This window comes from Macrobrachium rosenbergii, chromosome 10, assembly GCF_040412425.1.
Source record: "Macrobrachium rosenbergii isolate ZJJX-2024 chromosome 10, ASM4041242v1, whole genome shotgun sequence".
Classification (NCBI taxonomy): domain Eukaryota; kingdom Metazoa; phylum Arthropoda; class Malacostraca; order Decapoda; family Palaemonidae; genus Macrobrachium; species Macrobrachium rosenbergii.
Genome location: NC_089750.1, coordinates 39,672,497 through 39,697,496, shown reverse-complemented (window position 1 = coordinate 39,697,496; position 25,000 = coordinate 39,672,497). Strand labels below are relative to the sequence as shown.

At 38.7% G+C, this 25,000-nt stretch overlaps 1 protein-coding gene across 1 annotated transcript in view; it reads right to left on the bottom strand.

Annotated features, from left to right (window-relative positions):
* Positions 1 to 25,000, bottom strand: part of LOC136842598 (histone-lysine N-methyltransferase, H3 lysine-79 specific-like) — a 759,589-nt gene that overhangs the window by 446,784 nt on the left and 287,805 nt on the right. The gene's annotated exons all lie outside the window — the stretch shown is intronic.

Below are 25,000 nucleotides of genomic sequence, written 5' to 3'. Positions count from 1 at the left end.
GCAACTACATGTAGAATACAACAGAAAATAACACATCGATGTAGCTTTCATCAGTTTTGGAATAATTTCATATAAATCACGATAACTGCCAAAATTTCAACCTTCGACCAATTTGACTCGACCGAAATGGTCGAAAAATGCAATTTTAAGCTATAAATCTTACATTTTAGTAACACCCAATCATTTACCTTCATTTTGCAACAAACGGGAAGTCCCTAGCGCAATATTTCGATTTATGGTGAATTAAAAAAAAACTTTTTCCTTACCTCTGTGTGCTAACTCCGCTGAAAATCTCAGAATTTCTTTAGTCACGTTGTCGTAAATTTTGCACCGATTTGTATTAGGCGTTACATAAAGTGTTATATATGAAAAGGTCCGCGATTTTATTTAGAATACAACAATAAATAACTCATGGTTGTAGCTTTTATCAATTTTGAAATATTTTCACATAAATCACGATAAGTGCCAAAATTTCAACCTTAGGTCAAATTTGACTCGACTGAAATGGTCGAAAATTGCAATTGTAAGCTAAAACTCTTACATTCTAGCAACATTGAATTATTTAACTTAATTTTTCAACAAATGGGAAGTCTCTAGCACAATATTTCGATTTATGGTGAATTTTTGAAAAAAAAATTTCATTACCTCTGCACGCACTAACTGCTGAAAATCTCAGAATTTCTTAAGTCACCTTGTCGTAAATTTTGTTGCGTTTTCTATTAGGCGTTACATAAAGTTTTATACATGAAAATGTGCAAAATTTCATGTAGAATACAACAAAAAATAACTCATGGTTGTAGCTTTTATCACTTTTGAAATATTTTCATATAAATCACGATAATTACCAAAATTTAAACTTACGGTCAAATTTGACTCGATGGAAATGGTAAAAAAATGCAATTGTAAGCTACAAATCTTATATTCTAGTAACATTCAATCATTTAACTTTATTTTGCAACAAACGGGAAGTCTGTAGCACAATATTTCGATTTATGGTGAATTAAAAAAAAAACTTTTTTCCTTACCTCAGCTCGCTAACTGCTGAAAATCTCAGAATTTCTTTAGTCACCTTGTCGTAATTTTTGTACCGTTTTCTATTAGGCGTTACATAAAGTTTTATACCTGAAAATGTGCACAATTTCATGTAAAATAAAAAAAAATTAACTCATGGTTGTAGCTTTTATCAGTTTTGAAATATTTCATTATAAATCACGATAAGTGCCAAAATTTAAACCTACAGTCAACTTTGACTCGACCGAAATGGTCGAAAATTGCAATTGTAAGCTAAAACTCTTATATTTCAGTAACAATCAATCATTTACCTTCACTTTGCAAGAAACGTGAAGTCTCTAGCACAATATTTCGATTTATGGTGAATTTTTGAATAAAGATTTTTCCTTACCTCTGCACGCGCGAACTCTTCTGAAAATCTCAGAATTTCTTTAGTCACCTTCTCGTAATTTTTGCACCGTTTTATATTAGGCGTTACATAAAGTTTTATACATGAAAATGTGAAAAATCTCATGTAGAATACAACAAAAATTAACTCATGGTTGTAGCTTCTACAAGTCTTGAAATATTTTCATATAAATCACGATAAGTGCCAAAATTTAAACCTTCGGTCAACTTTGACTCGACCGAAATGGTCGTAAAATGCAATTGTAAGCTAAAAATCTTACATTTTAGTAACAAACAATCATTTATCTTTATTTTTAAACAAACGGGAAGTCTCTAGCACAATATTTCGATTTATAGTGAATTTTTGAAAAAAGTTTTTCCTTACCTCTGCGCACGCTAACTCTGCTGAAATTCTCAGAATTTCTTTAGTTACCTTGTCGTAATTTTTGCACCGTTTTCTATTAGGCGTTACATAAATTGTCATACATGAAAATGTGCAAAATTTCATGGAAAATACAAAAAAAAAAAAATAATTCATGGTTTTAGCTTTTATTACTTTTGAAATATTTTCACATAAATCACGATAAGTGCCAAAATTTAAACCTACGGTCAACTTTGACTCGACCGATATGGTGGAAAAAATGCAATTGTCAGCTAAAAATCTTACTTTCTAGTAACTTTTCATCATTTACCTTTACTTTGCAACAAACGGGAAGTATCTAGCACAATATTTAGATTTATGGTGAATTTTTGAAAAAACTTTTCCTTACCTCTTCGCGCTAACTCTGCTGAAAATCTCAGAATTTCTTTAGTCACTTTGTCGTAATTTTTGCACCGTTTTATATTAGGCGTTACATTAAGCGTTATGCATGAAAATGTGCAAAATTTCATGTAAAATACAACAAAAAATAACTCATGGTTGTAGCTTTTATCAGTTTTGAAATATTTTCACATAAATCACGATAAGTGCCAAAATTTAAACATACGTTCAACTTTCGCTCGACCGAAATGGTCGAAAAATGCAATTATAAGCTAAGATTCTTACATTCTAGTAACATTCAATCATATACCTTTATTTTACAACAAACGGTAAAAATCTAGGACAATAATTCGATTTATGGTGAATCATTGAAAAAATTTTCCTTACCTCTCTGCGTGCTAACTCTGCTGATAATCTCAGAATTTCTTTAGTCACCTTGTCATAATTTTTGCACCGTTTTCTATTAGGCGTTATATAAAGTGTTATACATGAAAATGTGCACAATTTCATATAAATTACAACAAAAAATAACTCGTGGTTGTAGCTTTTATCAGTTTTAAAATATTTTCATATAAATCACGATAAGTGCCAAAATTTAAACCTACGGTCAAATTTGACTCGACAGAAATGGTAAAAAAATGCAATTGTAAGCTAAAAATCTTTAATTCTCGTAATACTCAATCATTTATCTTCATTTTGCAACAAACTGAAAGTCTCTAGCACAATATTTGATTTATAGTGAATTTTTGAAAAAAACTTTTTCTTACCTCTGCACGTGCTAATTCTGCTGAAAATCTCAGAATTTCTTTAGTCACCTTCTCGTAATTTTTGCACCGTTTTCTATTAGGCGTTACATAAAGTGTTATGCGTGAAAATATGCAAAATTTCATGTAAAGTGTAACAAAAATAACTCATGATTGTAGCTTTTATCAGTTTTGAAATATTTTCCCATAAATCACGATAAGTGCCAAAATTTAAACATATGTTCAACTTTGACTCGACCGAAATGGTCTAAAAATTCAATTGTAAGCTAAACCTCTTACATTTTGATAACATTCAATCATTTCCCTTTATTTTGCAACAAAAGAGAAGTCTCTATGACAATAATTCGATTTATGGTGAATTATTGAAAAAACTTTTTCCTTACCTCCGCTTGCGCTAACTCTGCTGATAATCTCAGAATTTCTTTAGCCACCTTGTCGTAGTTTTTGCACCGTTTTATATTAGGCGTTATATAAAGTGTTATACATGAAAATATGCACAATTTCATGAAAAATACAACAAAAAATAACTCATGTTTGTAGCTTCTATCAGTTTTAGAATATTTTCATATAAATCATGATAAGTGCCAAAATTTAAACCTATGGTCAACTTTGACTCGACCGATATGGTCGAAAAATGCAATTGTAAGCTAAAACTCTTACATTATAGTAACATTTCATCATTTACCTTCACTTTGCAGCAAACGGGAAGTCTGTAGCACAATATTTGGATTTATGGTGAATTATTGAAAAAAACTTTTTCCTTGCCTCTGCGCGCGCTACCTCTGCTGAAAATCTCAGAATTTCTTTAGTCACTTGTCGTAATTTTTTGCACCGTTTTCTATTAGGCGTTACATAAAGTGTTATGCATGAAGATGTGCAAAATTTCATGTAAAATACAACAAAAAAATAACTCATGGTTGTAGCTTTTAACACTTTTGAAATATTTTCATATAAATCACGATAAGTGCCAAAATTTAAACCTATGGTCAACTTTGACTCGACCGAAATGGTCGAAAAATGCAATTATAAGCTAAGATTCTTACATTCTAGTAACATTAAATCATTTACCTTTATTTTGCAACAAACGGGAAGTCTCTAGCACAATATTTCAATTTATGGTGAATTATTGAAAAAACTTTTTCCTTACCTCTGTGTGCGCTAACTCTGCTGAAAATCTCAGAATTTCTTTAGTCACGTTGTCGTAATTTTTGCACCGTTTTTTATTAGGCGTTACATAAAGAGTTATACAAGAAAATGTGCAAAATTTCATGTAAAATACAACAAAAAATAACTCACGGTTGTAGCTTTTATCAGTTTTAAAATAGTTTCATATAAATCACGATAAGTGCCAAAATTTCAACCTACAGTCATTTTTGACTCGACCGAAATGGTAAAAAAATGCAATTGTAAGCTGAAAATCTTACATTCTAGTAACATTTCGTCATATACCTTCACTTTGCAACAAACGGGAAGTCTGTAGCACAATATTTCGATTTATGGTGAATTTTTGAAAAAAACTTTTTCCTTACCTCCGTGCGTGCTAGCTCTGCTGAAAATCTCAGAATTTCTTTAGTCACCTTGTCGTAGTTTTTGCACCATTTTATATTAGACGTTACATGAAGTTTTATACATGAAAATGTGCGCAAATTCATGTAAAATGCAACAAAAAATAACTCATGATTGTTGCTTTTATCAGTTTTGAAATATTTTCATATAAATCACGATAAGTGCCAAAATTTAAACCTTCGGTCAACTTTGACTCGACCGAAATGGTAAAAAAATGCAATTGTAAGCTAAACCTCTTACATTCTAGTAACAATCAATCATTTCCCTTCATTTTGCAACAAACGGAAAGTCTCTAGAACAATATTTCGATTTATGGTGAATTTAAAAAAAAAGACTTTTTCCTTACCTCTGCGTGCGCTAACTCTGCTGAAAATCTCAGAATTTCTTTAGTCACCTTGTCGTAGTTTTTGCACCGTTTTCTATCAGGCGTTACATAAAGTGTTATACATGAAAATGTGCGCAATTTCATGTAGAATACAACAAAAATATCTCATGTTGTAGCTTTTATCAGTTTTGAAATTTTTTTATATAAATCACAATAAGTGCCAAAATTTCCACCTTCGGTCAACTTTGACTCGACCGAAATAGTCGAAAAATGCAATTGTAAGCTAAAATTCTTACATTCTAGTAATATTCAATCATTTACCTTCATTTTGCAACAAACAAAAAGTCTCTAGCACAATATTTCGATATATGGTGAATTTTTGAAAAAAAAAAAAATTTTTTACGTCTGCGAGTTACAAATTCATGCATTATTTTGTGATAATATTTTCTCTGTGTTGCTTTGATCGTTTTACAATTTGTTTTATACCAAAATCATCGCAATTTAGTGTACAATACAACGAAAAAAAAAAACTCAATAGCTTTAACCGTTTTGCTCACAGCGCAATTTGTATACAATTATATATAAAATTTTTTTTTGTGCTGTCATATATTCTAATATTTATATATGATAATGATGTTTTTTTCATTTCTGATGATTGCATACTAAACTTCAGGCAATGACAAAAACAGGAGCCAAAATTGAACTCTTAATCTTAAAAACTAAGTGTGCTGTGATTTTTTTAAAAAACTTTCTTTCCGCTTTGGCGCTAACTCTCAAACCGCGCCGGCATACGCCAGACGCTTTTGTAAATAGAGGCTCGGCATTTAAGGGTTAAGAAATTACATCATCTGATTGTTTCATTTCTAACTGGAATCCAAAAGTTTGTTGATTTTCATTTTAGAGACCATTCATGTGATTCTCTCTCTCTCTCTCTCTCTCTCTCTCTCTCTCTCTCTCTCTCTCTCTCTCTTTTTTTTTAAAAGAGAGAAATTACTAACATAAAATATTTGTGCAGTTACTGATATTAATCTTTGCTTTTGAGATCTGAATGTAGGAAAAATATGGAATGGCATCTAACAAAAAAGTGTTTTGTGAATCTCAAGCAGCTGCATTTCATATGATTTTGCAAAACTTTTCACAAGCTTATGTAAGGTAAAGTGAATTTTACTTATTATTACCATGGTATAATAAGGTATATTAAGAGATTTTTGCCTTTGTGAAATTGTTTTGGTAAATCTTTTGTGTATTTTTGTGTGTTCTTGTATTTGCAATCTCTTGATTTTTCACATTTTATATATTGTTGATTTAACATTTATTAACTTAGCATTTTAAATATTTCTTGATAATTTAACATTGCATACTTGATTATAACTTTCATTTACTGAGATTTTCTTTTCAAATCTTAAGTAATTTTTGATAGTCTAAACTTTGCTTGATTAATTTTATTTCTTGATAAATTAAAGTTTTTGTGATTTAGTTTTGTTTAATAATTTACCTAAAGAATTAATTCATTTTTGTGTTGTTTTCAAGTAATAGTAAATTTTTTCAGATTGTGAATTCCAGTTATAAATTTTTAATTTAAAAATAAATTTTTGTATTTGAAATTATTTAAAAACAGTGTTTCATTTTTTGACCATCAGTGAATAGGGTTAATTGTGTGCATAAGGCAAAGTGATAAACATGTTTTGTTCCTTTAGTTTTGCTGAAGTGAATTAAGACCAGGGAAACAGTTAAAGTTGTTTGATGGTGTGATGCCCTTTTGCTCTAGTATATTTCCTGTTTAATTGTTGATACCTCACACTTGTTTTGATAAACTTAGTTTGAATTTTCACATGATTAATAAGCTTTTAAAGAGATCACTGTTACCTATACAGTACCAGTCGTAATTTTTATTGTTATAAGAGTTCAGGTATCTGGCTGAAGTGAGGTAAATTTTTGAATTCTGTGATTAGTTGTGTAATAACCAGGTACTTGAACACTGTGACAATATACATACATTTATATATATATATATATATATATATATATATATATATATATATATATATATATATATATATATATATATATATATATACATATACAGTATATATAAACAGATGGAACCTCTTTCTAAGGTACTTGGAACACTGTGGCAGGGAAATAAAATTCATTCCAATTGTTTTCTAGAACTGTGGGTTTCCTCACCCCTTCATAAACTCTCACCTTCATTCCCCAAAATGCTTAAGCCTAACCCTTCTCTCTGTTCAAATGACTAGGCCTTCGTCATACCTTCTTGGCATTAAACATGGGCAAGGAGGAGCCAAAGAAATAGAAATCATCTTTGTTAAAAACCTCCACGAGGTTAACTGATGCCATGTGGTTTATATTGAAAATGTAACAAAGATTGTTTCTTGGACACAATGTCAGAGGTTATTTATAGACGATGCAATGGAAATTGAGAGAGAGAAGAGCACAGAATGCCACTGAGGACAGATATTTACCCCTGCCTGACCCTCGAACTTTCCACGTGTTTGACCCCGAGGTTCGAACCAGTATTTTAGTGGCATTTTTATTTCCTCCATCGCCCATTCGAATGAGACATCATCATCTTTCAGTACAGGAATAAGGTTTCTTAGTCAGTAACGATTCCTGTTATTTCTGTGTCTGATTTTAATTTATTTTCCATTGTGAGATCACCCTCAGTAATTTGTGTTGGAGCATTCAGTGTCACCGTAATTATGCATTTAGTGTTGAACTGAGTTATTTGACACCGTCTGTGCATTCCCTCAGTTCCTTTATTATTCTTGCAAGCAACCGTTTTGCATATACTGCAGATAGGCCTCGACTGTGGAATAACTCGACTCTATTCCTGTGCAGTCCCCCTTCTATCCCTACTGCGTTGTTTTCTGTTATGAAGACATTATCGGCGTAGAATCTTTATCCTGTGTAGGACTCATTCATTTAGCAGGTCCTCATTATTACCTGCCCAGTAATTTGTCATTCTTCTGATCTGTGTTTGTTATGTAAATATAATTAGTTAAGAGAGCCCTTGAGTTTACGTAAATTTCCCTCACATGAAGAAGGCCCTAAGCCACAGATTTTTCCTTGCTTTGTTTACGAAGTTGCCCCAATATTGACTCATATGTGTAATAAATACAGTAGATTTCTTGATAATGTAAGGAACTCCCTGCGCTCATCCATTGCCGCCCAAAATCAAGTAAGTATCCCTTTGACATTCGTAGTAACTGGCGTAACGTGCCGAGTATGCAATTGCTTTGCAATTATCAGCAGAATAGCAACTGCTAGCTGGTCTGCATAATTAGAGACGACCATTTTAAGCACATGAGAAGAGTCAGTTCCACAGCGTAAGTATGTGCCAAAATATTTTGTTTAGGTTTATGCTAGGTGCGAAAAGTGACTGCAATTAGTGTTAGGTAATTGATAAACCACGTGGATGCCAAATTAGTTCATGAGAAGAGAGAGGTTATTAACAATTCCACGAGATTTTTGTGCTATCGCATGTTAGCTGAGTGTTTTAAGAATAGGAAGCTAGGGAGCAACTCAGTGAAAGAGTTAATAAAAAGGAACAGAGGCCCTACTCCTTCACCCACATGATACGGACAATTTGAAAGTCCCGAATTCCTAGATAGGCACACTGTAGGCGACCACCGAGGGTTTGACTCCAGTTATTTTTGCATCACTGGATTTATCCAATCTCTCTCTCTCTCTCTCTCTCTCTCTCTCTCTCTCTCTCTCTCTCTCTCTCTCTCTCTCTCTTGCTTGATCGATAGGAAAAGCTAGGAAGAATCTAGGAATTTAAATTTCCACTCTCAAGACGGGAGAATAATAATTCCGGCACATAATCTTTAATTCCAGGCTACATAGGCCCATCCATAACCGTCCGCCATCTCTGATTTGTGAGTTACATTAGAAATTCCACTGTTATAAAAACCGCATGCACAACGCTTGTATATAAATCCCTTCTTTCGCTCGCTAGTTTTTATCCATATGTCCGTGCACCTCGCCATATTTTTGAAAGCAATAAAATTTTAATTCCTTAACTGAGTCGGATATTCCTCAGCGAGCCCATAGTATTCCTAGAAATTTATTTATTGACGAATATATCAGCGAGAATTTCCTCTTTCATTCATTACTGCGGGAGCCTCCGAGCGTGGGAAGAAGGGGTAGGCCCAGGCAAAAAAAAAAAAAAAAAAAGCCAGACACACGGTCGAGAGACCACCCCCCCCGTCCTCCTGACTCATCCATTGACTGCAGATGTCACGAGACCAGAAGTAAACATTAGAGTACTGTTATTAGTCACGTGTGAGCTAAAGTTTGTTTTGATAAGGGAGAATAACAATTTCTTTCCCTTCCCACGCATAACCTTTTGACAGTCTGGACTGCCCCGTGCATGTGATAAGATTAAGCATTTTGTCTTACCCTCGTGCATTGGAGAGTTTAATATTCGATAGGATCGATGTACTGTTTTCAGTACGCCACATTCATAATTATTTGACAGAGCAAGGAAAATTTCCTTTACACACCATAAGCGTATAACCCAGTAAGCCTTTTTTTTATTAGTTCTGCAGCATCTCACAACAAAATAAAATATACATAAAGGCTTACGTTAGCTTGGGCTAAATTTTCGTTCATTAAGAACAACTGAGTCTTTTCAAACACCCTGAAGTTTGTCTTATTCAGGGTATCTGAAAAGACCCAGTTGTTCTTAAAGAACGAAAATTTAGCCCGAGCTAACGCAAGCCTTAATGTATATTTTATTTTGTGGAAAGATGCTGCGGAACTAATAAACAAAAGGCTTATGGGGTTATACACTTACGGTGTGTAAAGGAAATCTTCATTGCGCTGTTAAATAATTATAAATGTGGCGTAATGAAAACAGTACATCGGTCCTATCGAATATAAAATCTCCATCGCACAAGGGTAAGACAAAATGATTAATTTGTCTTATTCAGACATACTAATTTTGTTCATTCCAAACAACTGAGTCTTTTCAGACACCCTGAAATTTGTCGTATTCAGACATACTAATTTTCGTTCATTCCGAACAACTGAGTCTTTTTAGACACCCTGAAGTTTGTCTTATTCAGACATACTAATTTCGTTCATTCCAAACGACTAAGTCTTTTCAGACACCCTGAAATTGAGGTCTTTTCAGCCAACTGAGTCTTTTCAGACAATTTGAGTCTATTCAGACCCCCTGAATCTGTTAATTTCGAACAATATTGAGTCTCGTCAGACATACTGAACCTGTTCACTCGAACAGCCCTGAGTCTTTCAGACATATTGATTTTATAACAGGTCATGCCCATATAAGCATTATCTCAAGAAGTCTGCAACATCCAGAGCCCAGCAAAATGAGGACTTCAAGTTCTGCATGTTTGCTGGAAAGGACATGGGGCTGTCAGGACAAGCCCTGAGGGATTGGGTTCAAGAGAGAGAGTAGACGATGCCAAGTCGGAAAGAGAGGCAGAAAGACAGGAGAAGGAGAAAGAAAGGCAGGAGAAGGAGAAAGAAAGAATAGCCCAGGAGAAACGAGAAGAGGCAGTAAGACAGGAGAGGGAGAAAGAAAGAGCTCATCAGCTTGCAATGGCAGCTCATGACAGGTGCAACATACCAACACCCTCTCCTCACTCAGCCCTCAGCAGTGTAGGCACCCTCATAAGAAAAATGGACGAAGCTGAGCCTGAAGCCATGCTTGACCATATTGAAAAGGTACTGACGACCTATCAGCCCTCTACCAAAGAAGTATCTCTGATCCTGGGAAAGCACCTTGAAGGGAAAGGTGTCATTGCATTCAATGGCCTCCGCCCCCCCCGCCCCCCACACCGAGGATCAAGGAAATCTTGCCCTTGTCTGCCAAGCTATCATAAAGGCTTTGAAATAACTCCCGACCAGTGGAAGAAAAGGTGGAGAAATATGCCCAAGAATCAGGCCAAACCTGGTCTGAGTGGATCTTCAAAATGACCCAGGCCCTAATAGTGGGGCAGTAACAGAAAAATCGTGCAAATGATGATACAAGCATCAAATTTGGCACAAGTGTCCTCCAAGGTATACTAATCAAATCTGCCCGATTGGCCAATTGAAAATCAAAGATGGCGGCCATTTTCAAGATGGCCGCCAAAATAACCACCCGAAGTAGATGTTTTGCTTAGAAATATTTGAAGCCTGCTGAACTATATTTTCCTGTTTAAAAAGCACTCTGAGACATATTTCTCAAGATGACCACCATAAGTTTTGTCCCGGCTAGTACATTTTCAAAGTTATGCATACCGTGCTGCTGTTTCTCGATGTGCAGGGAAGCTCTGCCTGAAAACACTTGCATCCTCCTTTGCAAATCTTCTTACCGGAGCACTTTGTCAATTCTTGACAGCTTGCTGCAATCGGTGGCAGTGTTGTCCAATGTATCTGCCATGCTTCTCCTTTCTGTGTCCACCCCCATTCAGCTGGACTGCTCATGTGTGGATTACAGTGGGTTGCCTGGCCCCAGATGATCCCAGCCTGGTAGGCTGCACACTTTGCATGTTCTCTGAGGGCTGCCTGTGTTAGTGGAATTGAGTTGTATGGCCTCTGCTTGCGGGCAAACAGATCTAGTCTTGCTTCGTCCACACCAGTGGCTGCGCTTGATCTGTCTTACATGAGGACAACGAACCTTTCCAGCCTCTGCATGTCAAGATCACGAATCAATGTTGGATGCTGGCTGAGATTGATGAATGTTTCAGTAATATCATCAAATACAGTCCAAGTCTGCCATGCAGATTTCTTTGCTTTCCCACAGAAGGCAGATGCAATGTCACATCCATTGAATGCATGAAAGTAGGGGATCCCTCTAGTTTTCTCAAGCCCAATTGCAGAAACTACCTCATGGACTGGAATCCATCGCATATGGGCTCCTTGGCCAAAGGCAGTCCACATTTCCTGAAGACCTAGTTTCTGGAAGGATGGCAGTACAGATATTGCTATGACTAGCACATCTTTGTGTGAGGCTTAGTGCCTGTTTTGTATATGGAACGGTTGTTCCCTTGTTGAGAGTGCACTCCTTTTTCTGGTGGTGCTTGTGTTTAGAGTTTACGTCTGTTGCTTTCGTTGGCAGAACGTCAGTCAAGTTTGGGTAATCATCAAGTCAGGGTCTAGACAGAATAGCAGCATGGACTCATTTAACAGCAGGTAGTTGTTACCTGTTGGCTTCTACAGCTTTCGAGGATGAGAACTTCAGTCAAGTTCGAGGATGAGTTGATGGCTCAACCCTAGTCATCAGTGGAGAGGAGGCATTCCTCTGAGACAGCAGTTTGGCTGTCACATCGACTCTGCTGTGAATGTCTGTGTTTCGTGGAGATGTTCCTGTTTGCCGTCATGGGGTGGTTTTGATGACTTTACGGCAGTAGTTTGATGGTCATCCTCGATGACCTATGATGGCCATCCTCTGTGACCCTTGTTAGTGGTCTTGACATCTCTGGGTAGATGTTTAGTTTTGTACTGTAGGAGGATTGTGAATTATCATTACAGATATTTATGTATTGAGTGTAATTGGTATTTATGATAATTTGGATTATTGTTATTTGTGCTGCATTAATGATTTTTTTGGGGGATATTTGGGTATTTTTGGTTATACCATTTATGTTAATGTCACTTTATGCTGTCTGTATTGTTTATTATTGTTTGATGTAGCTGAAATGTTCACTTTTATATGGTGTTTGTTACTTTTTGCTCCTGTGGTAATTTTTTATTTTAAAGTAACTAATTTTGCTATATCTTTGTTATTTAACTGACTCTTTGGTTGTTTGATGTATATTTATTTATTGATTTATGCCAGACTTGACTCAATTGTAAATATGTATATTACTTAATGTTAATAAACTAGTATTAAGGTTATTTTTGCTCGTTTTGTTGTTCCCCTTTCCCCGTTGTTGTCACAGCTTCTGCCAGTCTTTCCAGTCCTTTTCTCTGTAATTGATGATGTCAACTGATGAACCGAAATGTGGTTCATAACATCTGGCGACCTTTGGCCAGGATTTGGTCTGTTTTGGCTGGCGGGGTTGTGGCAGCCTCGGTGGGGGGAGTGAAGAAAAAAAAATTGTTGTAAATTTTTTTTTTTGCTGGGTGAGGAGGTGTGAGACTTAGTGCCTGTTTTGTCTATGGAATGGTTGTTTCCTTGTTGAGAGCGCACTCCTTTTCCCAGTGGTGCCTGTGTTTAGAGTTTATGTCTGTTGCTTTTGTCGACAGAACGTCAGTCAAGTTTGGGTAATCATCAAGTCAAGGTCTAGACGGCATAGCAGTATGGACTCATTTAACAGCAAGTAGTCGTTACCTGTTGGCCTCTACAGTTTTCGAGGATGAGAACTTCAGTCAAGTTCGAGGATGAGTTGATGGCTCAACTAGTCATCAGTGGAGAGGAGGCATTCCTCTGAGACAGCAGTTTGGCTGTTGCATCGACTCTGCTGTGAATGTCTGTTTTGTGATGTTCCTGTTTGCCATCATGGGGCGGTTTTGATGACTTCACGGCAGTAGTTTGATGGTCATCCTCGATGACCTATGATGGTCATCCTCTGTGACCCTTGTTAGTGGTCTAGACATCTCTGGGTAGATGTTTAGTTTTGTACTCTAGGAAGATTGTGAATTATCATTACAGATATTTATGTATTATGAGTGTAATTGGTATTTATGATAATTTGGATTATTGTTATTTGAGCTGCTTTAATGATTTTTTTTTAGATATTTGGGTATTTTTGGTTATACCATTTATGTTAATCTCACTTTATGCTGTCTGTATTGTTTATTATTGTTTGATGTAGCTGAAATGTTCACTTTTATATGGTATTTGTTACTTTTTGCTCCTGTGGTAATGTTTTATTTTAAAGTAACTAATTTTGCTACATCTTTGTTATTTAACTGACTCTTTGGTTGTTTGATGTATATATATTTATTGATTTATGCCAGACTTGACTCAGTTGTAAATATGTATATTACTTAATGTTAATAAACTAATATTAAGGTTATTTTTGCTCGTTTTGTTGTTCCCTTTTCCCCATTGTTGTCACAGCTTCTGCCAGTCTTTCCAGTCCTTTTCTCTGTAATTGATGATGTAACCTGATGAACCGAAATGTGGTTCATAACATGTGTTATTAGCATTGATGATTGTAGACTTGCTCTCATTAGTCGTTGCATCCCTAGCATGAACAAATATTCGACTGTCATCTTCTTCATGACAACATGGGGACACAGCATCCAGAGACTTCACTGTGTTACTAATGGCATCCTCTCCTTTTGTGACGATGGCTGTGCTTGTCGTTTCTGCTTCACACATCTTTTTGGCCAGGAAGTGAAACAGTTCAGTCTTGTTGCTGGGGTCATGAAGGAAGCTTTGCCAGTTTCCTGGTGTCTTGCTTGTTCCTGTCACTCTTGTTCTGATACCTTTCCCCCTTTTTGACCTCATCTCTGATTTCAGACTTGATTTCTTGTATGCATCAAAGACTATGTCCACCCGCTTGTACCGAACACCATAGGATTCCACCTTTGGGATGATGTCTTCTTTGGCATAGTCATTAAATGTCTTTGAAGTACGTGGAGGTGAGGCAATGATAAGTGCTGAGCCGTCAATGATGATTGTATCTCCCTTTGGATCTCCCACTGGGACATTCACTTGTGCTTCAAGAATTTCAACCAGCTGTGGCTTCTGACACGTTTGAAGCTTGCCACTGTCACTGAGAGATGCAGGGTATGACTGATTCTCATGCTTGAAGAACTCTTACAAGTCACACTGTCTGTTCTGGCTTGAGATGAACAGTCGCAAGAATAACTGACTGTCATCTTTTAGGACTTTCTCCTTAGAAATTCCCTCAGCCTGTTCTTGTTTGAAGAATGAAACAGGGTTCTTCTTGACTGGATGATAGAAAAGACTTTCAGCTTCATCCTGTAGCCCTTTCATAAATGATTGGAACTGCTCTTTGCCTCGCCGGTGATGTGTAGCTACCATTTCAGTTAGAGTTGGGTCTACAATGTTCTTTGTATCTAACACCATCAGGTCTGCTGATTCTTCTTGGGATGGGTTACCCATCTCCTGCATCACTGCAGAGAGTGATTTCACCTTTTCAAAGAAAGATTTCTGGGCACTCGGTGTCTGCTCATGGTGTCTGCTGCTGTATGTAGCATCCTTCATACCAGACATGGCCTTGTATCCAGCTAGTAGACGACTAACTTCAGGTCCAGCGCCCATCCACTTACAAAGTGCTGACGGGTCTTCTGTCAACCCATTTGCTCCTCCATCACCTTTGATCACTGCATTATTGTGCTCGTGCGCTTGATCAATCGCCATGCCAGAGAATTCTCTTCTCGACTTGTGGATGACGAAGTTACCATTGTGAAACTCCTTGGCCACATCTGGATGTTGTTGTTCGAGTGACATCATATCTCGGAGGTGAATAGTGATCCACTGGGCACAGTTAACATTGTTATTTGCAAAGAAGTAAGGCACCAGTTCTGAAAGTGCTTAACAGTACAAGTTGAAGTCTCCTTTTCTGAATGAGCGGATGAAGGTGAATATCGTGAGTTCCATGTCCAGCACTAGACTCCAGAATTGGAACTGCGGACTCTCTTTCTTCCGTTTTTCACACCAATCCTCAAAGGTTATTTCTGATGTGCTAGACTCTTCAGAGCAGAAATCATGATATGCCTTCTTCATCAGTTTGTACAAGCTGCATGCTGTAATCTGGTGTGCTTGTCTTGTCTTTGTGACACTGGATGCAGACAGGTAAGACTCTGATGTACCAGATGAGGCCACCCCTGCTTCCACAATGGCACTGGTCCACCCACTGTCTCGTAGTAATGTTCCTATCGATCTATTTGAAGCCATTTCTATATGAAGGCCTCCGAACATGACAACATACTTGTCCTCTCCATATTCTTGCCACTTCCACTGTATTTGTTTCGCCAGAGCATACAACGGTTGGTCAGCAACAATTACTGGTGTCTGCTGTGGGTTCAAAAAAGCCACTGTATCATGGACCTTCTCCATGGCATGCTTGATAGTTGCAACAGAGTGTGCCTGGTCTCGCCACATAGGCATCATTGCTGATATGCTCACTTCAAATGGACGGCTCCTTTTCTGTGTTGCATGATATGCTGACTGCATCAGCCACATTCTCAGTGAGGAAGACTTCCTCCAACCAAGAATATTCTTCTTTCAAATGTGACCTGATCGACTCTGGTGCTGGTAAGGGTTGACTTGCAATGGAGGAGGATTGGGGTTTTTGATGATGTATGCTGGTCGAATATTGGTGTATGCTTCTGGAAGCTCTGGAACTTTTTTAACCTTCATTTTTTACTCTATATCTAGTTTGAGTGGCTCATGTTCATCATCAGGATTTCCTGTGTTTGGATGCTGGAAAATGGACACACTTGTACCATGTAAAGATGTTTCAGCTGTGGTCACAGTCAGATTATGATCTATGTTGTCATCTGCTCCAGTTGTGAACAAATTCTTTCTCAAGACTGAGGGACAGATTACTCCATCTTCCACATACTGTGCAACAACTGCTTCTCCTAACTGTGCTGAGATTTCTAGGACTCTGTCATATGATATGCTGAGCCCATTCTCATGGAGCATTTCAATTATTTGTCTCTTCCGCGTCTTGGCAAACACATACAGGCCCATGTAGACTGCTAAATGTGGCTCCTGGTCCTTGGAATGCCTGTGGACATCCGTTCCTTCCTTGCATTTGGCAAAGCAGTTGTACTGTAGAAGTTGTGATATAGCAAAGTCTGATTTCGATGCTCCATGATGGAGTTGGGACTTGATGTCTGCACCATGTTCGATCATGCATACAAACTGAAGCAGTGATGGTGGCACAGCCTGTTCTAAGTCTTTGTCATGAAAATAGCTGCTGAAATTCGACTTCTGATGGAGCATGTCTTGTCTTATTGTCCCAGCGGCTTTTGCTAGATGGATCACTTCACCATAATGGGATGCTTCTGATAGGATTGAACCTACATCAGTTTCAACAGCCAACAGAATTTCTCCTCCTTGGCGATTAGCTTGCAGCTGTGGAATGTGCAAAAGCAGCTGATCCTTGAGTCGAGTAGGATGAACATCAGGCGAGTCAACACCAAGCTGTTCCAGCCTCTGCTTGTAAAGCTTGGTCAAATCAGCAAGCTTGAAAACTGGTGGCCTCTCACTGGCATTTTTCATCTCGCAGATGTAGGTGACTAGTTCAGAGAAAGCAATTGGATATGCATCCTTCCAGTGTTCCTGTGCTTTTTCTTGCTCCTGCACCTTTAGGTATGCCCGTTCTCGGTTATACAATGCCACCAAACAGCCAGGGTGATATTTCACTTCTTGGGCTACGACACCTCCTGCACTTAGTTTGGCGAGAAGTTTTGTATCACTGAGTGTTTTGGCACATTCATTTATTCTCCTATTCACTTGCATTGTCATTGCTTCTCTAAGTTCCCCTCCTTCAGTTTGGCAGAAGAAGCATTCTTTTGTTTTAGTGTCTTGGAGCTTTCGTGGAATCTTACTTCTACTGCCCTCATCACTAGTACCTACATGACTTGCTCTTTTTTCAGCTCGGTGTAATTTTGTGTTGTTGAACAGAAGCCTGCAACTCTCATGATATTGTGCCTTATTTCTTCTCAATGTTTCCTCTATCCCAGACCTTCGTCAAGTCTTGCAGGGTCTAGCTTGATTGGTAGCGCATTGAGTTAGTGAAACAGAGGAATACTCTTTGCCAGGTTCGTATATCCATCATCCCTTCTCCTGGCAGGATTGGCCTGGGGAGATTTTAGATCTTTTTTCTTAACCTCCTGACATACGCAACACTTGGTCCAGTCTGTTTTCCGTGATCATCCAGTAGAGTTAGCATCATGATTACGATGACGTTCAGGGTCGAGGGTTTATCTTTTTATCACCCTGTACATGTAATAGTATAATAGGCCTCTTATGTCCTGTAATATACAATAGGTGCTTTCCTGTTTGGGATACAACTAGGTTCTTGAACTGTGCCATATACCTAGTTCAGTCATTCATCCAGTGTTATAAGTCCCATGCGACCTGTACACCATCCAGATAACTAAAACCCTGTTATCCTTGGTTCAGCTCTCCGGCGCTGGCACGTCCTGTTCATTCAGGTGCGGCTGCCTAACTGATTTGGGGTTGATTAGGCAGCATTTAGGATACTAGTAGGTTGTTGCAGTATGATGCCAACATAAATTTCCTACTTAGCTGACACTGAACCCCATGCTGAGTTTCACAGCAGTGGTGTCACCAATGTGCCTTAGTAGTGCCCGACAATCACTCCTTTAATACAGTGCCTTAACCATGTTATAAACTAGAAAATATACGTCAGCAGGCTTAACAACATAGGAATCCACACTTAGATCATGCAGTTTGGACAACTACAAATATTTCTAAGCAAAACATCAACTTCGGGTGGTTATTGTGGCGGCCATCTTGAAAAATGGTTGCCATTTTGGATTTTCAATTGGCCAATCAGGCAGATTTGATTAGTATCCCTTGGAGAACAATTGTGCCAAATTTGATGCTTATATCATCATTTGCATGATTCTTCTGAAAAATTACTCTTATCTGCCCCACTATAAAGTGATGGCTAGAATCTCTGAAAGCCACTAATGTGGAGGATGTCCTCAAACTCTTCCAGCTTGAGGACTTCTTATTTTATGCCCCACCAGCTCTCGCCACTCATCTATGCTATAAGGCACCTAAGACAGTGTCGAGTGCTGCTGTTGGGCTGACATATGGGATACGCATCATCCCTATCTTAGTTCCCATGGATGAAAATTATATCCCTCCTCAGAAACTGAACCTGACGCATGACGGATCTTGTCCAGAATTCTTCAGAAACTTTACACCCTCTGCAACTGAAATAGCTTTAATTCTAAACAAACATATGGGTGGAAAAGGTTTAGTCATGCTTCTTGCCTTGACACCCACAGAGCAAGGAGATCTCACAGTGTACGAAATAACATCTGAACGTTGGAGACAACGCTGGCTTAGCTTACCCAAAGAAGTAGGCCAATCCTGGGTGGACTGGAATTATCACAAAGGCAGACACTATAGAAACTGACTGGCTGCCCTCAACGTTGAGATGCTTGAGGACCTTTCTGAGCGAGTCAATTGAAGGATTTCTTTCATTATGGTCCAAGCTCACTCACCACCTATATATACATGAAAAGCCCTCCAACTGTCGTGGAATGCTGTAGGTTAGCCAATGGTTGGGAAACTCATCCCCATCAGCACAGTATGATAGGCAAGAAACTTGTACCTTCTTATTATACTTCCATACCAGCCCATCCCAAGAATGGATTCCAAGCTAAAGTCCGTACCTGCAATCATTGCAAGAAAATTGGACACTGCATGGAGCAGTGTCACTTCAAGCCAGGCAACAGCCAGAAGGCTACACCCAGCTTCCACATGAAAACTGCCCCTAGTCGAAGCACTCCTGCTACTTCGGGCACTCACTCCAAGCCTGCTCCCCCACCTGCAGGGACAGTGCCTAAACGAGATTACAGCAAAGAAGTTTGTAGAGACTGCAATCAGAAAGGGCACATTTCCAATCAATATGTGTACTGTTCCAAGTATGTCCCACAAAAGGCAGTCCAAGTGGGCATAAGCTTTCAGCAAGCTGCTGAGTGGCTCAGCTTAGATAATGTGGCCATGGCACCCCTAGATGGCTCGCTGTTGCCTCAGATTTTATCAAACATCATTGACACGGGGTCGAAGATCAGTCTCATTACCAGGGACAATGTACCTCCCGGTGCTACCATCCGGGAGGACAAAAGAATATCCATATGTTGGTTTAATGGTCACTCAATGGATCTCCCTACAGTCAGCTTAACAATGACAAATGGCAAACCCTCTTGCATGAGAGAACACTGCTTCAGAGTAATGGGAACATTATCTACCAGGAGGTCTTTACTCTTAGGGCAAGACTTCATGCAGTGGAGGGACTCTACGATTCCCCTACGATGCATGACCGCCACTCCAGTAGGAGAATCCAGATACCAACCAACCACTACACCAAGCGATCCTCTACCAGCAGACATGTCCTTAGCTGATGTACCATGGCTCCAGGAATCGTTCGAAAATAACCCTGTTCAACAAAACTCTCTACCAGCCACAGCTCTCCTAGGCATGGGAGTGGATGCTGCTACACTGGAGTTAGACCGAACCAAACTAATAGCAGTTCAGGCAGAAGATCCTAATCTGCAAACCATTAGAGAGGATGCACAGCTTAACCAAACAACCTTTACATACCTTTCCATGGCTGACCACTTCATAGGAAATGGGGTTCTCTACCGAGTAACCTGGGAAATTCAAGAACCAGCTCACATAGCTCACCGGAGAATAGTTGTGCCCTGCAAATTACAAAGAAAGGTCATAGAACTGGCTCATGATCAGATAGGCAGGAACTTCAGTGTCACCCAGACTACTAAGGCCATTGCAGACAAGTTCTATTGGGAAGGGCAGCGGAAAACGGTCAAAGCATATGTGTCATCCTGCCCTACTTGCCAAACAGGATGAAATCCAAATGAGGTTGTTCCAAAAGCTAAACTACAAAATATTCCATCAGCTGGTATCCCCTTCCGGGATGTCATAGTAGATTATTATATGCCCCAAGGGCGTACCTGAACTAAAACAAGGAATGCCCACTGTTTAACGATTATTGACAGGTTCATTAGGTTCACCGAGGCCATTCCGGTATGGAGCGAGACCTCCAAAGCTGCTGTTAAAGCCTTACTACACTTCTTCTGCAGGTTCAGTTTCCCAGCAACCATCCAGAGCGACAACAGACAACATTTCATGCCCAAGGAATTCCGTGACAGCATGACTATTCACGGGATCAAGCATGTTCATTCTACGCCCTACCATCCAGAGAGCCAAGGAATCATCGAAAGATTTCACTAATCCTTGACTACCACACTTTCCAAACTTCAACATGAGAGTGACTGGGAGGAAAACTTAGCGTACACGATATTCGCCCTTCACCAAAGAGCTTCCGAAGCCTTAGGGTACAGCCCTTTCAAGTTGTTATATACACACTCAACCAGGGGGGCCAGTTGACATCCTACATGAATCTTGGGCAGAACCAAGACAGGAAGGCAGATTGGGCAAGAGAACTCCCCAACATTCAAAACAAACTCAAGGCAGCAAGGGCAGTAGTGCAAGCAACAGAAGCTGCAGTGCAAGAACAAGTCAAAATACAGTTTGACAAAGAAGCCACAACACACAGTTTTACAGTGGGAGATGAAGTTCTGGTTCTTTGTACTGGGGCAACTTGCCCACTGGAAACCCAGTTCACTGGTCCTCACACTTTACTGGGAAAAAGGAATTATTAAACTATCTAGTCAATTGCGGGCAGCAGTGAGCAAAATGGATGCATGTGAACTTGCTCAAACCATACAAGAAAAGGGAGGAGAAGGAGGAGGAGAGCAAGAACCTGCAGCCAGTCTTGAGTGCAATAGTAGGCACCATCACCACACCTCCCAGTCCCACCACTAACTCTGAAATGTTGAGTCAATTACTGTATATTACTCCAGGCCTTGATGATGAGAAGTGTCAAAACATTAAGAACCTGTTGATGCAATATCCAGAAGTGGTCCAGGATTGCCTTGGATGCAAAGATGTACTGGAACATACAATATACTTGGAAGAGAATACAAAACCCATAGCCCAGGGTTATTATAGGGTAAACCTGCACAAGGTGGAACCCATCAAACAACAGGTCGATCTGCAACTGGAATTGGGTTTAATAGATGAGAGTCGGAGCCCTGGTCCTCGCCAGTGGTTCTAATGCCAAAGGAAGGAGGTGGAGACCAGCTCTGCGTCGACTTTCAAAAACTTCCCCATAAACTGTTTAAGTGTGCCTAGACTGTTTAGGAACTGCATCTTTTCTCAGTAAAACAGATCCTGAGAAGGGGTATTTGCAAGTCCCTTTATCAGAAGCAGCACGTCTGCAGATTGCATTCATGACACCATACGGGTTCTTCCAGTATAAAATCATGCCATTTGGGTTGAAGAATGACCCCAGTTGTGTCCAGCAACTTATGAATCAAGTCCTAGCAGGCACTGAAAACTGTGTAGTCTACCTCGATGACATAGTAATCTTTGCAAACTCGTGGGAGGAACACCTTTGGATCGTGGCTAAGGTTTTAGTGGCTCTCCAACAAGCCAAGCTAGTCGTTAACTTGAAAAAATGCCAATTCAGGGCAGCAGAAATAACTTACCTCAGCCATGTCGTAGGAAATGGCAAGCTAATGCCAAAAGATGTAAACATCAGAGCTATAAGGGACATGCCATACCCTAAGACAAAGAAAGAAACTCAAAGATTCATGGGCATGGTACAGTATTTTAGAAGGTTTATACCTAACTTCTCAGATGCAGCCATCCCTATTACTAACCTATTCAAAGGAAACTGAATATTCCACTGCTCAGAGGAATGTGAAAAGGCATATGGCAACCTTAAGGCAGTGCTTATTAGCAAGCCAGTCTTACACACGCCAGATTATGAGAGACCTTTCTACATGGCAATAGACACCAGTGACCTAGGCATTGGAGTTGTGATGTTCTAAATAAAGGATGGCATTCGCCACCCAACAGCATATTACTCAAAGAAGCTGAATCCTGATACAGCACTATTGAAAAAGTTACTATGAATGGTGTTAGCTATGAAACACTATGAAGCCTACCATGCAGATCACAAGTTCCCACTAACCATGTATATGGATCACAGTCCTCTCAGATACCTCTCTCGATTCTGAAATCAGAATAAACACCTAATGAGATGGGGCCTAGACATGCAAGACTATAATTGGAAAGTTGAGCATATAACAGAAACAGAAAATAAGATAGCCGACATCCTGTCCTGTCACTAGCGTTCCAGGGTCTCTCAAAATCACACCCTGTGATAGCATGCCTTCCTTTTCCGAGTGACTGGCACCTAATCCAGAGATGGCGCCATAAACTCCTTTCATTTCAAACTCATTCCCTCGTGATTTGTATACTTATAACCAGTAAATTTTGTCCCTGTAACCCTAACTATTCCTCTTCCTTTCTTTCCAACTTACTTTCTACCGTAAATGTTAGACATTTATGATTGCACGTGTGCAAGTGCATCAGGTATCAGTCAGATCAGCTGGCTAGCTATCACTCCTTCACCCTAAAAATAATGCTTAATACACTCTATGATCAACATACAGGTCTCCGTGTCCATATATCAGTAAATAAGAGTTTGTATTTAATGAATCAAAAATTAATAGGGCCGAAACTTAAGTATTGTTTAAATGTATCTGCAAAAGAACTATGTAAATAATCAGTATTTTTTGTAGTAAAACCTTGCAAAAAACATAACCTCATAACAAGATGCACATTAATGGCATCATATTAATCAAAATTTAGCTCATTAGAGTAAGGTACCTATACTAGTTTGCAATTACTAAAATCTAGCAGATATGCTTTATGTTACTACTCAATGGACTTTATTTTAGGACTTAAGGTTGAGAGAGGAATTATTGCTTTAATCGATGAGCCTTGATAGACACTGAAGCCAGAATAAGGCGTAAAATGTCTTCTTATGTGGGAAGCTGTAATGTGCATGCACTATGCAGGCTCCTCGACTCAACCAACAGTAAAAGCAATAAAGTAAAATACAAGAAATGCATTTAAGACCACATAAACAGTCAGCAAAGCAATAAACATCACATGAAAAATACGAACAGTCAGCAAAGCAATAAACATCACATAAAAAATATGAACAGCCAGTAAAGCAATAAACATCACATGAAAAATATGAACAGTCATTAAAGCAATAAACATCACATGAAAAATACGAACAGTCAGTAAAGCAATAAACACATCTTGCAGACTGACTCGCCACGGACGGACAACAAAGACAGAGCCGACACAGCAACTGTCTAGCCCTCAGGAACAGTCCTCCAACACTGGACGGTCGCGACAGAGTTGATGCAACAACCATCGAGTCCATCGAAGAAGGTTCCACTTCAAAATCTGCTGTCTGTTGCTGAAACAGACTCTCTGCCACTCTGAACCTGACTTTCAGGTACAAATACCTGCTGCTGCTACCCCAACTGCTGACTTGCTGATGCCCTGGACCTGACTGACACTGCTGAACACCTCATGACAAACATCAACTCGCCAAACAAAGAAAATACAAATAGAGGAGGCAACAAGGGAACGATCGGCCAATGATTGTTCTCACATCAGTACAATGTAAACATAAGACTTTATCCATTTTTGCAATCTATTAACCTTTGAGTAACTTCCCTCTCAGCCTTCAGCACTCCCAAAGTGAACGTGTAATTATTTTGCAATTGAGTGACAGTGCATTTGTATTGCAGAATAGGTGATTTATGTAGCTGAGTGCCCCAGTGTTCTCCACGGTGCCATTCCAATCTTCCGACTTTGAGAAGATCCCTTTAAGATATTTGTATCTGAAGATTATTTACTTGTCATTGTCTACTGCAAGATATTATTATTCTTACATTTAGTATAAGAGGTTTCTTATGTTCAGTGTGATCATTTTTACCATATGTTTCGTGTTACCTTAAGACTGGGTAAAGTTTAGCGCACATTTGATCTTGTTAGTGGCACTACTTGATTTGTGAATTAACGTAATTACAGTGCCACGGAGCCAGTAGTCCAGCTCCTGTGTAGACTTCTTCTGATCTGATTAATTATAATTTATTAAGTGAAACCTTGAATTTCTCTTAAAATTCCAGTACATTCACTATTAAATTACTTTCCTAATCTCTTTACATTTGTAGTCCAACTTGTTAGATGAAGTTGAAAGTGAATAATAGATAGCAATCACACCCCCCAGACTACATCTGTAAGAATACACACATACACACACACACACACACACACATCACAACCACTTCAATTTCTTGCACCTGGATCTTAAGGCTTTCTAGTGACAAATGTATAAAAAAAAAAATTGCAAAGAATTCAAGAAGTTAAGGGGCATTGTGGCTATTGCTAATACATATGTATGTGGTAAAATGTGACCAGGAGATTCTACATATATATTTCAGTCTAAAAAGCAATAAAAAAGATTGCCCACTTGGCTACAATGATGAGGATAGGTCTGTTCCAGCTTAAATAAATGTATCTGAAAATGACAGGTATATGTATGTATGAGAGGCAATAGACTTTTA